Consider the following 19166-nt stretch of genomic DNA (forward strand, 5'->3'; position numbering starts at 1 on the left):
AAAACAAAAAAACAAACTACTGGCAGAAAACATTCACAACACATCAATCTGGTAAAGAACTTCCATTTAAAATATACAGAGAACTCTTATAATTCAAAATTCTATAACACTCTTCACTAAAGAAGAGATATAAGTGGCCAATAAATACATGAAGAAATGTCCAACATCATTATTCCTCGTTGTGGCAAACATATAGCAATGCAAATACCACAATGAGGTTCCACTACACATACTTTGGCTAAGATTAAAAAGACTGAGCACTAAGTCTTTGCAATTATGTGAAGAAACTGAAAACTCTTACACACTGATGATAGGAATATAAAATGGCACACCCACTCCCAAAACAATTTGGCAGTTTCTTAAAATAAACACCTACCATGCAACACAATCATTTCAACTGCTAGGTATGTATGTATGTATGTATGTATGTATGTATGTATGTATTTATTTATTTATTTATTTCTAAGATTTTATTTATTTATTTGAGAGAAAGAGATAACAACAGAGAGCATGAGTAGGGAGGAGAGGGAGAAGCAGGATCCCAGCCAAGTAGAAACCCCGATGCGGGTTCTACCTTTGAACCTGGAATCATGACCTGAGCCAAAGGCAGATACTTAACCAACTGAGCCACTCAGGCACCCCACTCCTAGATATTTAACCAATGAAAAAAAAATGTATGCCCACACAAAGATTATACGTGAATTTTCTTAGCAGCTTTATTTTGTAATACTAAAATATAAAAATAATCCAATTGTCCATCAATAGGTAAATGGATTAATAAATTGTAGTGTATCATACAAGGAATACTATTCATTGATTAAAGGGATGATCTACTGAGATATACAACAACATGACTGAATCTCCAAATCATTATGCTAAATGAAAGAAACCAGGTTTAAAAAAAAAGGCAGATGCTTGGGCTCAAGTTCCAACTCCATCTTGCTATGCAACATTGAGCAGTGTCTTACTTTACCTGCCTTAGTTCTCTCACCTACTAATGGGAATAGTAATAATGATAATGATTAATACTACTAATAATAGCTACCACTTACTAACTGCTTACTATCTTTCAAAGTCTTTCCTTGCAATATCACACTGAATCCTCACAACTCCACAATATTTGAGATAATGCATGTTTAACACTTACCATAGGACCCAACAAATTGCAGTTATTATTTTACTTTCTTATTTCTTGTTAATAATAAATAGATATATGTTGAAACCCAATTATGTCTAAGGCCATATGGAGAGATACAAAGATAATAAGTCTGAGTCCCTATCCTCCAGAATCTAACAATCTATGATTGGAATCAAACATATTCACAGGTAACTGTAACACAAGGTAGCATTAAAAAGAAGCAAATATGGTGCTGTGAGCAAGGATCATGGAAATTTTCATAGAGAAACTAGTGCTTAAGCTGGGCACCTCACCAGGGAAAGCTGCTGAGTATAAAGAAACTCTGGATATAATAGTATGAAGAGAGAATGTAGGAGCATTGGGAACAACAGCAAATAGGACGGTATTAGTGGAGCACAAGTTGTGTGAAAACAAATGTGAGCAATGAGGGTCAGATCTTGGAAGGTCTGAATAGTAGGTAATAGTAGGAAGTTTGAGTGACAATCTGACTCTTGATGAGATTGTGGTGTATTTTAGCAGGATTACTATGCCAGGGATATGGCCAAAGGAGAGATGAGAGGTGAGAAGAGCTACTAATAAGTTTCTGTGAACAGCTCAGTGGAGCCTGAACAGAGGCAATGGCTGAATAAATGAAAACTATGTAAGAATTAATTCTAAAGTAACATCAAATTGGTATAGTGAATAACGTGGACCAGAGTAGAGAAGGAAGTCAAAGGGATTCCAAAGTGGCAAGCTTTCTTGACTGGAAGGAATGGGAAGTCCATTATTAGATGTTCAGAACTCCAAAATAAAAGAATATTTGAGCAGGATACAAGAAGTGCTAACAATAAAGTAAAAAAAAATAAATAAATCTTGAATTACATTAAAATTAACATTTTTGTTCACAAAGCAAAATACAACACCCCCTAAGAGAACGAAAAGCAAACCACAGAGTGGTGGGAAATATCTAACAAAGGATTCATTTTTAGAATATATAAAGAACTAGTATAAATTGGTATGAGAAAAACAGACAGCCCAACAGAAAAATGGACAAAAAGCCTCAAAAAGCACTTCACAGGATGATATGCAAATGGGCAAAAATGCTAAGTTGCTCAACCTCATTAGTCATTGAGGACATGCAAAGTAAAGCCCTAACAAGATTACATGGCACACTCACCAAAATAACTCAAATAAAAAAAATAGGAAATACCACATATTGTCAAAAATATAGACTAAATGGAATTTTCTTTTCTTTTTTTTTTTAATTTTTTTATTTATTCATGATAGGCACACAGTGAGAGAGAGAGAGGCAGAGACACAGGCAGAGGGAGAAGCAGGCTCCATGCACCGGGAGCCCGACGTGGGACTCGACCCCGGATCTCCAGGATCGCGCCCTGGGCCAAAGGCAGGCGCCAAACCGCTGCGCCACCCAGGGATCCCTAAATGGAATTTTCATACATTGCTGGTGGAAATGTAAATCAGCATAGGCACATTGGGAAACTGTTTGGCGATATCTGCTGAAACTAAATATGTGCACATCACAAAGCCAGCAATACCACTCCTAGGCACAAACCCAAGGTAAATGCACATGTATCCAAAAAACCCAAAACTTTAAAAGAGTGTTCAAAGTAGCATTATTAATAACAGCCTGAAACTGGAAACTACTTAAATGTCCATCAACAATATAATGGATTTTAAGAATTGTGGTATGTTCACATAATGGAATATTATACAGTAATGAGAATGAATAAACTCTCTCTACATGTAAGAACTTAAAATGATATTATAAATATGATGTTGCATGGAAAAAGTCATAAAACACATAAATATGATTCCATTTATATGAAGTTCAAAAATAAGAAAAACTAATCTATTCTGTTAAAAATCAGGATTGAGGTTATTTTTGGGGTGAGGGGACAAGGACTTAGAAAAAAGCAAGAGAGGGGATATCTGGGATGCTGGTAATGTTCTGTTCCTTGGTCTTGGTGCTGGTTACAAGTGTGTGTTCCCTTTGTAAAAATTCCTTGAACTCTATGCTTAATATTTGGCACATTTTTCTGCATTTCTGTTATACATTAATAAAAAATGTATCCCTGAAAAAGCAAGTTTGAGGGTTAGGTGATACAGTTAGAATTAGAAATGATGATTTCTGTAGAAATACAGATGTTCAACAAGCAGGAAATGTGGCTCTATGTTAGTAGTTGACAAGATGTTACTGGAGATAAATATATGTGTGTCATTCATCACAACAGTCGTAGATAATGACAAAAGGGAAGAGGGAGGAAGCTAAAGAAAGAATTTTGGGGAATGTCTACCAACATAGGTGTTGGAAGAAGAAAAATAGAGAAAAACAAAGAGGTCAGAAAGGGTTAAGAAATGCATGCACATAAGGCAAAGCAGAACAGTGCTTCCAAGAGGAGAAGAGCAGCTCAGAGCAGCAGCAAATGTGGCCCAGTGATTAAGGGTATGGACTTTGGAGCCAGGGTTTCTGGGTTCAAATCTTCCATTTCCTCATCTGCCAAATGCCAAATGCTAGCACTGCTCAGATGAATGGACACTAACACATTGGGTGAGTTCATCTGAGCAGTGCTAGCACCCACTTATATAAAGAGTCCCAAGAAGTGTGGGAAAGGCCGCTGAATTTAGTAGTTAGGACTTGAAATGGAGCTATTTTAGGAGAACAATGGGAGAAAGGGGAGGAAGTATGGTCTTTCTCACCAAGAGTGAAATAGTGATGAACAACCAGTGTCCCTAAGACCACAGATGGATCTTGCAGCTTTCTAACATGACACCAAGAGTCTGGTCAACCTCTCCAGTTCCCACCAGAGTACTTTCTCTGGTGCTCCAGACATGAGAGTGAGGCTATGGTTTGGCCAGGGTTCCCATTAGATAGAAACCTCCAGGCAAAAAAAAAAAAAAAAAAAAAGAAACCTCCAGGCATGTGGCCCAGGAAAAAAACAGTGGTTTTCTCCGTTGGCTGAGAAGTTTGAATGCAGCCATACCTATCCTCTAGAAATAATGCTGGGGTGTTGTTCTTGTTTCTTAGATTAAGAAGCCTCCCCCATTAAAAACCCATCGTAGGAAGGAGAGGGGAGAAGTCCTAGACAATTGTACATAAAGGCCAACTTACCTGTTCTCTCTGAAGTTTCTTTTCCAGTGATGCCATTGATTGGCAGCCCACATGGTGAAACTAAGTTTTGCTGTAACTAAGTATTAACATATGGATGTATTGATGTAAGTATTGATGTAATAAAGTATTGCTCCTGTCCTAGCTTTCCCATTATTTCCAAGGGGCATCTCAGCCACTTATATCACTTCTTTTAAAAATGGATCCTTGAACAAGATTCACTGAATTCCTCGGGTGCTTCTATGTTCTCTGTGAGCCATCAAAAATGTCTTTTTTATGGCATCAAATTCCTTACAATTTCTTAGATTCACTGAAATTCCTATATAATTCAGGAGGTTTTGTTCCAATGCTGATACTATCAGAAAAAAATATATGAAAGTCAGAATAGCACCTCCATCCTATATGCTGACAAATGGATCCAAAGAAACAAAAACAGATCGGATAATAGAAATTTGCCTTTCCTGAAAGGCATCATTTGTGTTTTTAGAAATCTTGCTGTTGCAAGAGCTAGGGTGGATAGGTTATACCCAGGATTTTGGACAAGTTAGTTCTCCAGGGTTTCAAGTAAGAATAAGGCTGGACCATAGAAAACTAAAGTCGAAACCAGAAGATATGATGTTATGAAGAAACTGCTACTCTGAACACCAAGCATAAATTCCTGTTTTTTTCCAGAGAATACCAGAACCACAATTCACAAAACTTATTTTAAAATATCCTTTGCCTAAAAAACTCCTTCCTAAGAACTTAAGGAAGAAGTTCAAGAGACGCCAAACAGAAAACTATATGTGATAAGATAATTTGGCAGTGTTATTTCTAATAGGAAAAGAAAAGTGGGAGTAACAAACAACCAATGGTACAAAGTTTTGTAAAATAGGATGTTAACAGAGTAAGAGTTAGTGATTTTTTAAACAGTAATTATGAAGTCCAAACACACAGGGAAATATTTTCCATATTTTAAAAATATAATAAGTTTAAAAAAGGACATAAAAACGTACATACACTTATTACTAACCTGTAAAAAATTACATGAATATTGGCAAGAAATGGAAAGGAATATGTAAAAATGAAAAGATGAGATTATGGGGATCCCTGGGTGGCGCAGCGGTTTAGCGCCTGCCTTCGGCCCAGGGCGTGATCCTGGAGACCCGGGATCGAATCCCACATCGGGCTCCCGGTGCATGGAGCCTGCTTCTCCCTCTGCCTATGTCTCTGCCTCTCTCTCTCTCTCTCTGTGTGTGACTATCATAAATGAAAAAAAAAAAAAAAAAAAAAAGAATTCAAAAAAAAAAGATGAGATTATGAATGGATTTTTTTTCTTTTCTCAAAAATGTGTCAAGACTTCAGCTTCCAGGGATCCCTGGGTGGCTCAGTGGTTTAGCGCCTGCCTTTGGCTCAGAGTGTGATCCTGGAGTCCCGGGATCGAGTCCCGCATCGGGCTCCCTGGATGGAGCCTGATTCTCTCTCTGCCTGTATCTCTGTTTCTCTCTCTCTCTCTCTCGAATAAATAAATAAATAAAATCTTTAAAAAAAAAAAAAAGACTTCAGCTTCCAGGAAGATAGAAGAGATGTACTTTTCCATTCTTCCCACTAAGTACAACTAAAAACCCTGCACATTATATATAAAGCAAACATGAGAAAGCTCTGAAAGGTAGGAAGAAGAAGGCAGCCAGCCAGGGATGTTAAGACCCATGGAACAACATGGTGGTGAGTTCCATAGGTTTTCTTTTCTTCTTCATATAGACCAGACTTAAATCCAAAGAAGCTGGCAGCCCAGAAACACCAACAGGAGCAGAGAAACAAAACAAACAAAAACAAAATAAAACAAAAACAAGAGAAGATTGCTATCTTAAGCCAAAGGACTGGGAAAAGGGTGGCCTAGAAAGACAGAAAACTTTTAGACAATTTAGATAATTATTGTTCTACTCCAGCCAAACACCACAGAAAAAACTGTGGGCCCACCCTCACCCACACATGCAAAGGCTAAGTGAGAGCCAAGTCTTCCACTCTTGCCAGGTTGTATCCAGGCTCCCAGAACTCCAGCTAGGGTGGTGTTAGAGACCAGAACTTTAGGAAACCAGTACTTTCATCTTTGCTGGCTGATAGCAAACATTCCCTTTCCCCCTTGTGGGAAGCCTGGCTTTCCACTCTCACCTGGCAGTAACATGACCCCTCTCCCTTCTCTACAGGGTGGTATCAGAGTCAGGTGGACAGTCAAGACTTTAATTATCATCTAGGGGTAATGAGGCCACCCTTACTGTAGTGTCCCTGAAGACCATCTGGAAAGCTAGATCTCCTTCCCATGCCCAGCAGCTATGAGGAGCCATTCTGCCAAGTCCCCAAGTGGGGACTCTGGACTTCTACCTCCTTTGGAACCAACAAGGCAGCACTCTCCCCACCGCTTCCCTCTGCCAGAGTGATGTCAGAGAAAGCCAGCTAAAACTAATCATTTAAATTAAATCCAGGGTCTCATAATTAGAAAATGTCCAGGTTTTAATAAAAAAAATCACTCATCCTACCAAGTACCAGAAATATCTCTAACTCAATGAAAAAAGACATGTTGCCTTTAGGATGAGAAATTGACTAAAATCATCTGACAAAGATTTGAAAGCAGCCACATGTAATCTCCAGAGCAGCCACTAAAAGTTATACAAGATACACTTTCAAACACTATAGATAAATCGTTATAGAATTCTTTAAAATGTTCAAGTAACCCATGTGAGGGCAGAAAAAAATGAAAAACAGGACAAACAGAAAGCAAAAAATAAAATGGCAGACTTAAGCCCTAATAAATCAATGATTACATGAAATGTATATGGTCTAACTACACCAATTAAAAGGCAGAGATTAGCAGAGTAGATTCTAAAACATGACCCCAAAAAATAAAAAAATAAAAAATAAAACATGACCCAACTATATTCTGTAAACAAGAAACTCACTTCAAACATAATATAAGCAAGTTAAAAGTAAACTGCATGTAAAGTGTCACTAAACACCTACCAGAATGGCTAAAATAAAAAAAAAATAGCAATGATGCCAAATGCTGACAAGCATGTGGAGAAACTGAGTCACTCACCCATTACTGGTGGGAATGTAAAATGGCACAGCCACTCTTGAAACAATTTGACAGATTCCAAAGAAACTAAGCATTTAGTTTTATCATAAAATTAAGCAGTTTTCTTTTAAAACTTAACTATCACAAAATTTAGCAATTGTACCCTTGGGCATTTATCCCAGAGAAATGAAGAAGGATGTTCACACAAAAGCCCATATACAATGTTTATAGCAGCTTCACTCATAATAGCCAAAAACCAGGAAAACCTCTCATGTCCTTCAATGGATAACTGGTTTAAAAAAAATTTTTTAAACCACCTATGGTAAACTCATATCAAGGAATATCACTCAGCAATAAAAAGAAACAAACTATTGGTACACACAATAACCTGGATGAATCTCTGGAGGTTTATGCTGAGTGGGAAGAGCAAATCTCAAAAGGTCACATACTGTAGGATTCCATTTATATGCCATTCCAAAATGATAAAATTACAGAACTGGAGAGTAAATGAATGGTTGCCAGGAATTAAAGAGGGGATGGAGGTCAGGGAGAAATGAGCATGGCCCTATAAGGCAACAGGAGAGATCCTTATGGTGATGGAATGTTCTGTATCTTAGCTGTATCGATGTCAATATCCTGGTTGTAGGACTGCTTTATGGTGTTCAAAATGTTACCTTTGGGAGAAACAGCCACAATCTTTATCTGACTCCATTTGACTTATAAGTTAAACACTAATCACACCTCACTAAAAGCTCCTTACGTTCACCTACAGTGTTGTCTTAGCTCAGGCTGCTGAAAAAAAAAAAAAAAAAACACCAGACATAGACAACAGAAATATATTTCCCACAATTCTAGATACTGAAGTGCCAAGCATGGTTGGGGTGCTGGTGAGGGCCCACTTCCTGGCTTATATAGACGACCGCTCTCTCCCAGTAACTCCAAGTGGTAGAAGGGACTGGGGCACTCACTCAGGTCTCCTTTATAAGGATATTCATTTTGTGTCACTTACTTGGTGATCATTTTTATAAAAGAAAAAACAGGATTGGTGCCTGGCCAACTGACAGAACAGCACTGTAGCATCTAGAGGGCTGAGACACTCTGGAGGCAAGAGGGAAAGTAAAAGAATGAGTCTTCCTATGGAGGCAGACTGACGAGGTGGGGGTCCTTGGTGAGAGTAAGATCAAAAAGACCGCTCTCGGCTGGCACCTGATGCAACTGTGCAAGGGGAGGGGAGGGGGGGCTGTCAGTGGCTGAAGCCTTCTGAGCACCTCCCCCAGTGAAGTCCCAGCTGGATGCCAGAGCTGTTTTTTTAACCCTAACAAGATCTGTCATTAAACGTTACTGGAGCCTGACTTTGCCTCCTTCCCTCTAGGCCCCGCTAGTGGAGGTCAAAGGTCACATCATCCTTCAACACAGGCTCCTGGGCCCCAGCTTTTGTTCACCAGGCTTCATAGTGATGATGGGGAAGCACCCTCCTGGCCCTTGGAAGGCATACAAGAAACCAGCGAACCATGGTCCTTAACGAACTGGGCCCCTACAAGGCCAGCCAGCAATAACCACTTATGATATTTACAGCCTTCTGTCTGTACAGATTAAACACAAGGAACCAAAAAATGGAACTCCTTTGTCTTGGTAAACTTATGTCATTCCTTATTAAGACAAATAGAGAACAAACCTTGATTTTGTTGGGAAACAACATTTGCTTCTAAGACAGTCTTGGATGAGGATAGGAGCATTTCTGGGGACAAGGACATCTTGTACGATATTATTAATAAGTGACTGTGTTCTGATAATTTCATAAACACTTGGCTGCATTGTTTTCTAGCAACAGAATATACTTTGGCCAAGGGCACAATTTATCACTTGTTCATTGACAATTAGTGTTGCAAACAGATACCTTGTGGGTGCATTCCTTAGAAAAGAATCAACACCAAAGCAACAAGATCTTGGCAGCTCGAGTTTTCACTTTTTGTTTGAAATGTGGACTTTTTCTAAAGCTCCCTCAGGGCTTTGGGTGCTGAGGTTGAGGGAAGTATTCTGTTCACTGTCTTTGCAATCTGAGAACTACGGGTGTAGGGACAATAAATTCTGGCAGAGAGACCTTTATCCAGAGAAAGAATATGCACAAACCCAATATGTCAATTTAAACCCAGAAGTGCTTTGATTTAAACCAGGTAGGAGACAAGAGCTCGCCTGACCTGCAACCCTACTTCCCATGCCCACCCCAAATCCACTGCCCTCACACACAAGCATCCCCTGAAGAGGCTCTTAGAACACAGCTTAACAGCCACACATCTGTCAACTGTGCCTGGAACTAGTTGTCAGAAGACCTGCATGCCTAAAGGATCTTCAAGCTTCATAAGCTGGGGAAAGCTCCATGGTCTCATTGTGGCTAGCTTTCTCATCTAGTAAATGTGACTTCCTTATTCCCTCTGCCCAATGGGGCTGTAATCAGTGTTGAAAATCAAGGACAATGTGCTGATAAGCCGATGGCATCCCACTCCTGAGGTGTGGGGGTTATTATTCATAACAGTTGTATAAAATAACTTGATTGAGACATGATTCACATATTTTATAACTCACCCATTGGAAGTGGCTTCAGTATATTCTATAACTATCACCACAGTCACTAACAGAATGGTTTCATCACTCCAGAAAGAAACCCTGTACTCACTGGTGGTCACTCTCTATTTCTCCCTACTCCTTTCTCTATATGCTGCCTTAAGCAACCACCAATCTACTTTCTGTCTACATGGATTTGCCAATTCTGGACATTTTATAAAAATGGAATCAGACAATATATGGTCTTTTGTCTTTTGTCTTTTATCATTTAGTGCATTTTCAAGGTTCATCACTACTTCACATCATTTTTTTTTCAGAACCATCCATTGTGTTAATGTACACAGTTTGTTTCACTGAAGAACGTTTGAATTATTTCCATGTTTGAGCTATTATGAATAATGCTGCTATGAACATTAAAAACACAAACAAGGTTTTATTTTTTTCTTGTGGACATGTATTTTCATTTCCTTGGCTATATACCTAGGAGCACACCATGAGGGTCACATGGTAACTCTATATTTAACCATTTGATGAGCTGCCAAACTGTCTTCCAAAATAGCTGCACCACTTCACATTCCCACCAGCAGCATGGGATGGGTCTAGTCTCTCCACATCTTTGCCAACACCTGTTAGTATTTGTCTTTCTGATTACAGCCAGCCTATAAAGATGAGATAAAGTAGTATCTCATTGTGATTTTAACTTGATTTTCCCTGATAGCTCAGGATGTTGGGTATCTTTTCATGTGTTCATAATGGGTCTTTCCATTTACTGTTTCCTTTGACCAAAATACCACCCTATGCACTTCCCAAGATAATGACAGACAATCTAATGGTGGAAGATGTCTGGATAGACAGAACTCTGCAGGTGTCAATTGTTCTCTGTGTCTGTCAAGTGTACTTATTTGAAGACTAGAAATATTTTTACTTAAATTATGACAACGATCTGTGTGTCCCCATATTCCCCTTACTACATTACTATGCTTTAAATTGGGCCAAACTGTTGCAACAAAGCTTTTCCTACAAAATTCTCTGAAAAACAGATGAGCTCCAAAACCTAGCCAATAACTCACTTTTTCAATAAATCCTAGCATACCAGGTCATTTGAATTTCACCAAGCTAGCACTCCAACCAACCCTGGAAGATGTGATTCATATCATCATCTACCTGTGCCTGGAGCCCTCTAGAGCTCTCTCCTTTCCCTCACCCACCCCTAACCACACTATTAATGGAAAGTGTTTTCAGGAGTTTTTGTTTAGCCAGTCATGGGAGTGATTTGCACTGACCTAAAGGGCATCTGCAAAGTAGCCAAGTCAGGTGAAGAACAGGGTGACGGTGACCATCTCGATCTGTTCTGTCCATCTAAATGTTGATTTCACAGACTTGCCTAGAGCAATGGTCATCCCCAACATCTACATAAAGCTCTCCCTCAGTCACAACTAGTTACTAAAGGCAGCTCTGAACAGCAGTTAGGAGCAAGAGCTCATTCTGCTACCTAAGGAGTCTTCATCAAACATCTCCCACAATGCACCAGCTCTGATGTTACAAATACTCCATCACTCTTGTTTCCTCACTTGTAAAATTATCAATATCTTGCTCAGAGTTGTGAGAATAAATAGAACACTGTTTAATCCACCTTTCACAGAGTGCTTAGGAAATGGGAATATTAGAAGGAGAACAAAGAAAGGAACAGAAGATTTATTTGAAGTAATAATGGCTGAGAAATTCTCAAAACTAATGACAGACACCAAACCATAGAGCCAGAGAGCCCAGAGAACACCAAGGAGGATAAATACACAAAAATCTATACCCAGACATATCAAACTTTAGTAAATCAAAGACCAAGGAAAAATTTTGAAAGAAGAAAAGAACCCTTGACCTATAGAGGAACAAAGATAAGAATTACACTAGACTTCAGAAACTATGTGAGCAAGAAGAAAGTGAAGTGAAATATTTAGTGATGAAGGAAAAACCATCAACCTAGAATTCTGTACTCAGTGGAATTGTCACTGGATCTACAAAGAACTGTCAAAATTCAGCAATAAGAAAAGAACAACCTGGTTAAAAAATAGGCAAAAGATCTGAACAGACACTTCACTAAATAAGACATACAAAACCTTAAATAAGCATATGAAAAAGATGACATTATATGTCACTAGGGAATTGCAAATTAAAACAACAGTAAGACACCACTGCACGCCTATTAAATGATTAAAACATAGAGGGAAAAACCTGACAGTACCAAATGTTCCACACAAATGCAAGATGTTAATAATAAGGAAACTGGGTTGGTGGGGAAGAATCATTTATGAGACCTCTCTGTACTACTTGCTCAATTTTTCTGTAAGTCTAAAGCTGGTCTAAAAAATTAGGTCTATTATTTTTTGAAAATCAATACAAGGTAAATTGAAGCCACATGGAACATTCACAGAGTAAAAGAATAAAAAAAAAAAAAGAATAATAAAGATCAAATAAGCTTAAACCCAGAAAAGACCTTAGAATTGGTCATTTGTTCATCCAATTTATTGACCACTTACAGAGAATCACTCTCTGTGTGAAGCACTACAAGGACAATGAAAACAAGACAGCCCTGTCACAATACACTCTAAGTGAAAAATGCCAAATGACTTCATTTTTGATAAGCACTTGTGTATGGGGTAGTGGATAGAGAACTCTGAGAGGATGGTCACTAAATTATTAACTTTTGATAAATACTGGCAACCCAGTATTTATAAATAAAATGAATAATAATGAATAATAATGAATAGCACAATTATTTATAGCAGAACATATCAAAGCCTTCATTACTCTATGGTACAATGTGTGTCTCCAAAACAAAGTATACAGTGTTTCCCAAATTTGTTTGAGAAAAAAATCCACCACCAACACCATGACCCCCACCCCCTCACTTTATTCATTTGTTTTGGTGAAGGCAAGAGAATCATGGACTTGGTATCATCATTTCATATACATTTTGAGAACTGTTACTCTGTCATATGTCATATCATTGGTTCATGGGCCATGATTTACCTTCTTTGTCATATCTCCAGAAGCTAGCACATTGAAGACTTTGCATAATAATTTGTTAAATAAATGAATAAATGAATTTCACTGAGAAAAACTGACTTGAGGTGCCTGGCGGGCTGTTGGCAGAGCATGCAACGCCTGATCTCAAGGTCATTAGTTCAAGTCCCACATTGGGCATAGAACTTACTTTAAAAAATAAAAATTGAAAAAAGAAAAGGAAAAGAAAAACTGACTTACCACAAAGCTCTACACTTATTGTATTTTTCCTGGGTTGTGCTTTTACTTTCCTACCAAGAAAAGAAATCACCCAGGATCACAATGAACCACCCAAATCTGGACAATCCATGTAGGCACTGAAGAAGTCAAAATCTAATCTCACCAGGACTCTCTCTCCCAAGGGTTCTGTCATTTGTGAATGAAATTCCCTCCCCACCTGAGGTTAGGGACAAACCAACACAGATGGGTCTGTGGTTCATTTTACCATCCACTTTAACAAATTCAGCTTGCTTCTCAAGAGTCAATTGGGAAAGCCCCCCAAAAGAAAACAGCCACTTAGGTTATATGAGGTGACTGCATGACCATCAAAGCAATAAAGCCTTGTCTTTTCCTTTTCCTCTTCTCCATCAAGAGGTTAGTGGGGACATGCTTTCCCCATGTAGCCTGGTAACAGCTGGGCTGGAGGATGGCTTGCAATGGATTAGAACCAACTGGAGTCAAGAAAAGGTCAGCCACAGTCTTATAAAAAGGGGTGCCTCTGGGGCTGACAAAGCACATATTCCCTCAAATCTTTTCCTGCCTCCAAATGCTCAGTGCCTGTGGTACTTGATGTTCCTATCTTCTACAGGCTCCTGACATGCTAACAACCAAGGAACTATTAGACTCATTTTTTAAGACACTGAAGGAGCTCGTTAGCCCCTCAAAATACAACAAAGGAAAACTCTGGCCAAAAGTTCAAGCCTATATTTGAAATCTAAATATTTGAACTTACACTGATGTCCACATGCTACAAAATTATAACTTTACTTAAAAACCCTGCTGATTGTACCATATTTTAAGAAGAATGCCTTTTAAGTCTAGAGCCATTTTAAACTCTCAAAACTTCGAATCCCTGGGTGGCGCAGCGGTTTAGCGCCTGCCTTTGGCCCAGGGTGTGATCCTGGAGACCTGGGATTGAGTCCCACGTTGGGTTCCCGGTGCATGGAGCCTGCTTCTCCCTCTGCCTGTGTCTCTGCCTCTCTCTCTCTTACTGTGTGCCTATCATAAATAAAATAAAAATTAAAAAAAATAAACTCTCAAAACTTTATATATGCAAGGAAAGCAAACTGAAAGTGAAAGTCCCTGTTTACTTTTATTTCTAAGATTAATTTCAACCTCCCTAGTTTTCAGCACTCCTGCCATTGTCCAGACTACTAGATGCCACTAAAATGAGGGATTTCCTAAGTCACACAGGAAACCTGGACTAAATTACTGTAGGGGAATATGTGCCATTTCTAAGTTTGTGGTTTGCTTCACTGTGTTTAAAGCAAAGGTTATTAGACACTAATGCTGCACAGATTTTCTAAATATTCTGTATTGCCAGTGGCAGAGCCAGATGTGAACCACATCAGGAGAGACATGCGTGACAGTGTTTTCCTAAATGCTTGTGATGAATTATAATTTGCAAAGGGGAAAATTGCAGTTGTGTGGTTCCAGGATCATTTCTTTCAAATACCACTCTCATCAGGGTATTTTCTCCTCAGGGACAGCTGGGGCTCCCTTTTGTGTGAAATCTAAAGACTGGTATTGAAGAGCTCAGTCATTGGCCTACACTACCTTGAGGCTATCCAAAGGGAGTCCCATGCCCCAGGACAACCTCTCTCCTCTCCTCTTATGTATTTGCTTGGGTGGCTACCTCTATCTGAAGGATGGCTCTAACATCCTTCAAAACCTGGCTCAAACATCGTCATGTTCAAGGAGTCTCCCCTTTCCAGCTCCTCTCCAGGCTCATCATTCTCCTATATTTGTTATTCCTTGTAGTTTTCTATACTTATCATCATGACTATTGGTGGAGGCCACCATCACATCACATCTGTGGTCCCCTTAAAGCAAGTTTGTAGAATGGACTCCCTAGTGTGTATTTTCTACCCTTCCTCCTTCTTTCCTTCACTGTACACTATATGTCCCCACTCTTGACTTTCCTTTACTGTTTCACCCTTTCTAATGTGTTACCTTGTTCTAGATTATCTATTTTTACATGATATCTTCCATATTCTCTGGACGAAAATGGAGTGTCTATGTGACTCTGTGGACTATATTAGCATGTGCTATTCTCTCAGCACATCCTCCATGCATGGCTGAACTCCCACCACTTTATATACTTTGTTGAGTAAAAAGTTATCTCAGAAGCAAGTTATCTTCTTGTTCTGATTGTCTTCTTGTATCTAGTTATCTTTGATGTTCTAATTTTTGAAACCAACATTTTTTGTTCCTCCTTTGATTAAAAGAGTAAGTGTAAAAAAAATAAAAAATAAAAAAATAAAAGAGTAAGTGTGCAAGACCTTTTATATGTATTATCTGTAACCCAGAATTATTATTCCATGTTATACATGAATAACTAAGTAATCAGAAAAGTTAAGTGGTTGGCTCAATGTCAACCAGCTAATGAGTTAGAGACTTGAACCTCAGTCTACCTGATTCCAAATCCCTTGACTCTATATCTCCTAAAAGTGTCTAGCTCCATAACAGGCACTCCACGGTTGTACTAATTGATTGTTGAAGTATCACCAGGAAAAAGTGGTCCAGAATCAAATAAAATCCTGGAGGCAAAGCTACTGCAAGTTGAACTTGTAAAACTGGTATAAATTGGCTTCATAAAGACTGTGAATTGTCTTTCTATGACTTTCTATGTCTTTCTATCTGGGAAAGACAAGTCAGACCTACTAAAGTAACCAAAACACTTAGAGTTGGGAGTAAAGAATACAAGAAGGTATGCCATGTGCTGATGTCCAAGTTTGGATACAGAGAAAGAACGGATGTGGCACACTGGTTTGGATGTAGGCCTAGGGAAAGCTGATCCAGCTGTGCAACCATCCCAGCAATTCTAGCCCAAACCCTGGATTTTAATAAGGGTAGCCTTGGTGGTTATCTCCTGAGGGAATCTGACAAAATGGAATAGACAGACTTCGTACATATGAAGCCAGAATATAGAATCTTTGCTTACTGAGAATCTTTACACATGTTACCTTCTCTGTAACATTTTCCCTAACTCCTCCCTGGTATTTCATTTTTATGTAATATTTACCACATGGTATTATAATCATGTGTCTAAAACTGTCTTCCCCCACTAGACCATCAGCTACTCAAGGGCCATAATATAATCTTTTGGAAATATCATACATATGTCACTTCTTCCCAAACTGATCTAAAGATTGGATGCAATTCCAATAAAAGCCAAATAGAATTGTGGAAGAATTTGACCAATAATTCTCAAATGTATATGGAGGAGCAAAGACCTAAGAATAAAGAAGGCACTCCTGAAGGGAAGGATCAAGATACATTACAAAACTGTAGTAATAAAGACAGTGTGGTAGTGGCACAGTTATCAACAAATTGCCCAATGGAATACAGAAAGAGCCCAGAAATACAAAGAGAGGAGAGAGGAGTGGGTCCTTGGGGTACAACAGAGCAGGTACTGCAAATCACTAAGGGAGCAAGAGATTCATCAACAAATGATACAAGGCCAATTGGCTTTCTATATGAAAAAGAAAACCTGTAATCAGATCCTGCTTCACACCATGCAGAAATGTCAAATCCTAGTGGATTTAAAACTTAGATATAAGAGGCAAAACTCTTTAAATTTTTGAAGATGATTCAGGAGAACATCTCCAGAATCTAGGAGTTGTGATGATTACTTTAAAAAGTACAAATTATGGGGGCACCTGGGTGGCTCAGGTGGTTGAATGTCCAACTCCTGACTCAGCTCAGGTCATGATCTCATTCATGATTGTGAGATCAAGTCTGCTTGACATTCTCTCTCCCTCTCTCTCTGCCCCTCCCACTCATGCTCTATCTCTCTCTCTCTCTCTCCCTCTCAAATAAATAAATACTTTTTAAAGTACAAACTACAAAAAATAAATAAATTCTGCTGCAAATTAAGAACATCTGTTTTAACAATAGATCCCATGATGAAAGTGATCAGAAACCCCACAAACCAGAAGATAATTTGCAACATGTATAACCAATAAAACATACAAGAAGACAATATATTCTTTTTATCTTTAAAGTCCAGTAAATAAATGAATAAATCCCAGTAGAAAAATGAGCAGGTTCATAGAGCAGGAAACATGACAGGCCCACAAACACATGAGAGAACACTCAGCCTCATTAGTAATAAAGGAGACACTAAGACACCATTACTTTTCACCCAATGGTTGAGCAGAAAAGAAGAAGTCTAACACTGTCAACGTCTTGGTGAGGGTATGAATCAACTGGAATTTTTTTTTAATTTTTATTTATTTATGATAGTCAGAGAGAGAGAGAGAGAGAGAGAGGCAGAGACACAGGCAGAGGGAGAAGCAGGCTCCATGCACCGGGAGCCCGATGTGGGATTCGATCCTGGGTCTCCAGGATCGCGCCCTGGGCCAAAGGCAGGGGCCAAACCGCTGAGCCACCCAGGGATCCCTCAACTGGAATTTTTATACATTGTTGGCAGGAGTCAATTGGTACAACCACTTTGGGAAAAATAAGTTGAACAATCACATACTTTATAGCCTAGAAGTTCTACCCTAAAGAAATTCTTGCACCCATGCCTCAGATTCACGTGCTTCTACTTCTATGTATAAATCCTAGAGAAGCTCTTGCACAGCATTTACGTGTAGGAACATTCTTAGCAGCATTGTAATAACAACTGGAAACAACCCTTGTCCAAAGTGACTAGAGAATGAATAAACAATTATTTATTCTACACAATAAAATGTGAAAACAGCAAGTGAAAAAAAGACTGGGTATAGTATAATACCATTTTAATTAACCAAGCAAAATTAAATAATATACTATTTGATATTGCATGTATATGTGCTAACTTATTTTTTTAAACCAAGTGTTCATTGAAATCAAATTCAGGGCAGCCCCAGATGGCTCAGCAGTTTAGCGCCGCCTTCAGCCCAGGGTGTGATCCTGGAGACCCAGGATCGAGTCCCACATCGGGCTCCCTGCATGGGGCCTGTGTCTCTGCCTCTCTCTCTCTCTCTTTCTGTCTCTCATGAATAAATAAACAAAATCTTAAAAAAAAAAAGAAAAGAAAAGAAAAGAAAGAAAAGAAAAGAAAAGAAAAGAAAAGAAAAGAAAAGAAAAGAAAAGAAAAGAATAGAAAAGAAAAGAAAAAAGAAATCAAATTCAGAATGTTGGTGATTCAGAATGTTGGTGACCTCTAGGGATATGCAGGGCATGATACAGGAAAGGAGCCCCCAGTGAGAGAATATTAGCCATGTTCTCCTCAAAGTAAAGCTCACAGGTACTCCTATTGTTGTTATATCTACCACTTACCTGTGTGATATTCACATTCTTTTGCACATACCAGCTATTAAAAGGGAAATCTAGCGACCAGGCTTTTCTAAGAACACAGAAACAAGATCCTTCCAGTATCTCATGTTTCTGCCTGTGCTCACAGACTCATCAGCATCCAATGTTAGAGGAAGACAGGGCAGCGAGGTCATCCAGGCCCGTCACTATTTCTACAGAAGAAACTGAGGCTCAGAGAACACAGGCCACTGCTCCATGCTTACCTAACAAAGGCAGGAGCCAAATCCAGGTCTTCTGACACTTCCTGCCTTGAACCAAATCCCTATGCTATACTCTACCATCTGTTGGATAATAAAAAGAAAAGAAAATTCCAATCTTCTTTATCTTTGCTTTTCTGAGATGGGCACAAGGTCTGACAATTTATGGGCCCTCAATGTATTTAGCTATGTATCATAGAATTCTTGACAGATTGTCCACAAGGTGTCTCCAAAAGCGATACCAAGGACTTCTCTCTCCTGGGTCAATGTCTTCAAACCAAGATTCCTGGAAGCAAAACAGAAGAAATGATCAGTGATGTGATTAACAAGCATTCCCAGAACACATGTGTGGGAGAACCTGGGAGGCGATATCTGAGGGAAGGGAGGGCAGAGATCTCTGCAGTAGTCATGGATGTACTTCCCAGCAGCCCAGCCTCGCGTGACTAACTTCTTTAGCTTAAGGTGTAGAATTCAGGAGAAAGGAGCCAAACCCTAAGAATGTGTCTTTGTTGCCTTTGAGGCAAGGAG

General features: G+C 39.0%; 1 long non-coding RNA gene across 2 annotated transcripts in view; it reads right to left on the reverse strand.

The window, feature by feature from the left end:
• The window catches only part of LOC111090578, a 33937-nt gene that overhangs the window by 3909 nt on the left and 10862 nt on the right, over window positions 1-19166 (reverse strand). The window contains exons 2-3 of one of the 2 annotated variants that reach the window (XR_005372328.1): window positions 18645-18924; window positions 10463-10517 (exon numbers count right to left, since the gene is read on the reverse strand). This is a non-coding gene — a long non-coding RNA (uncharacterized LOC111090578). Of the gene's footprint in view, window positions 1-10462; window positions 10518-18644; window positions 18925-19166 lie in introns of those variants that run through there. The other variant, XR_005372327.1, reaches the window with a different exon arrangement.

This window comes from Canis lupus, chromosome 17, assembly GCF_011100685.1.
Source record: "Canis lupus familiaris isolate Mischka breed German Shepherd chromosome 17, alternate assembly UU_Cfam_GSD_1.0, whole genome shotgun sequence".
NCBI lineage: Eukaryota > Metazoa > Chordata > Mammalia > Carnivora > Canidae > Canis > Canis lupus.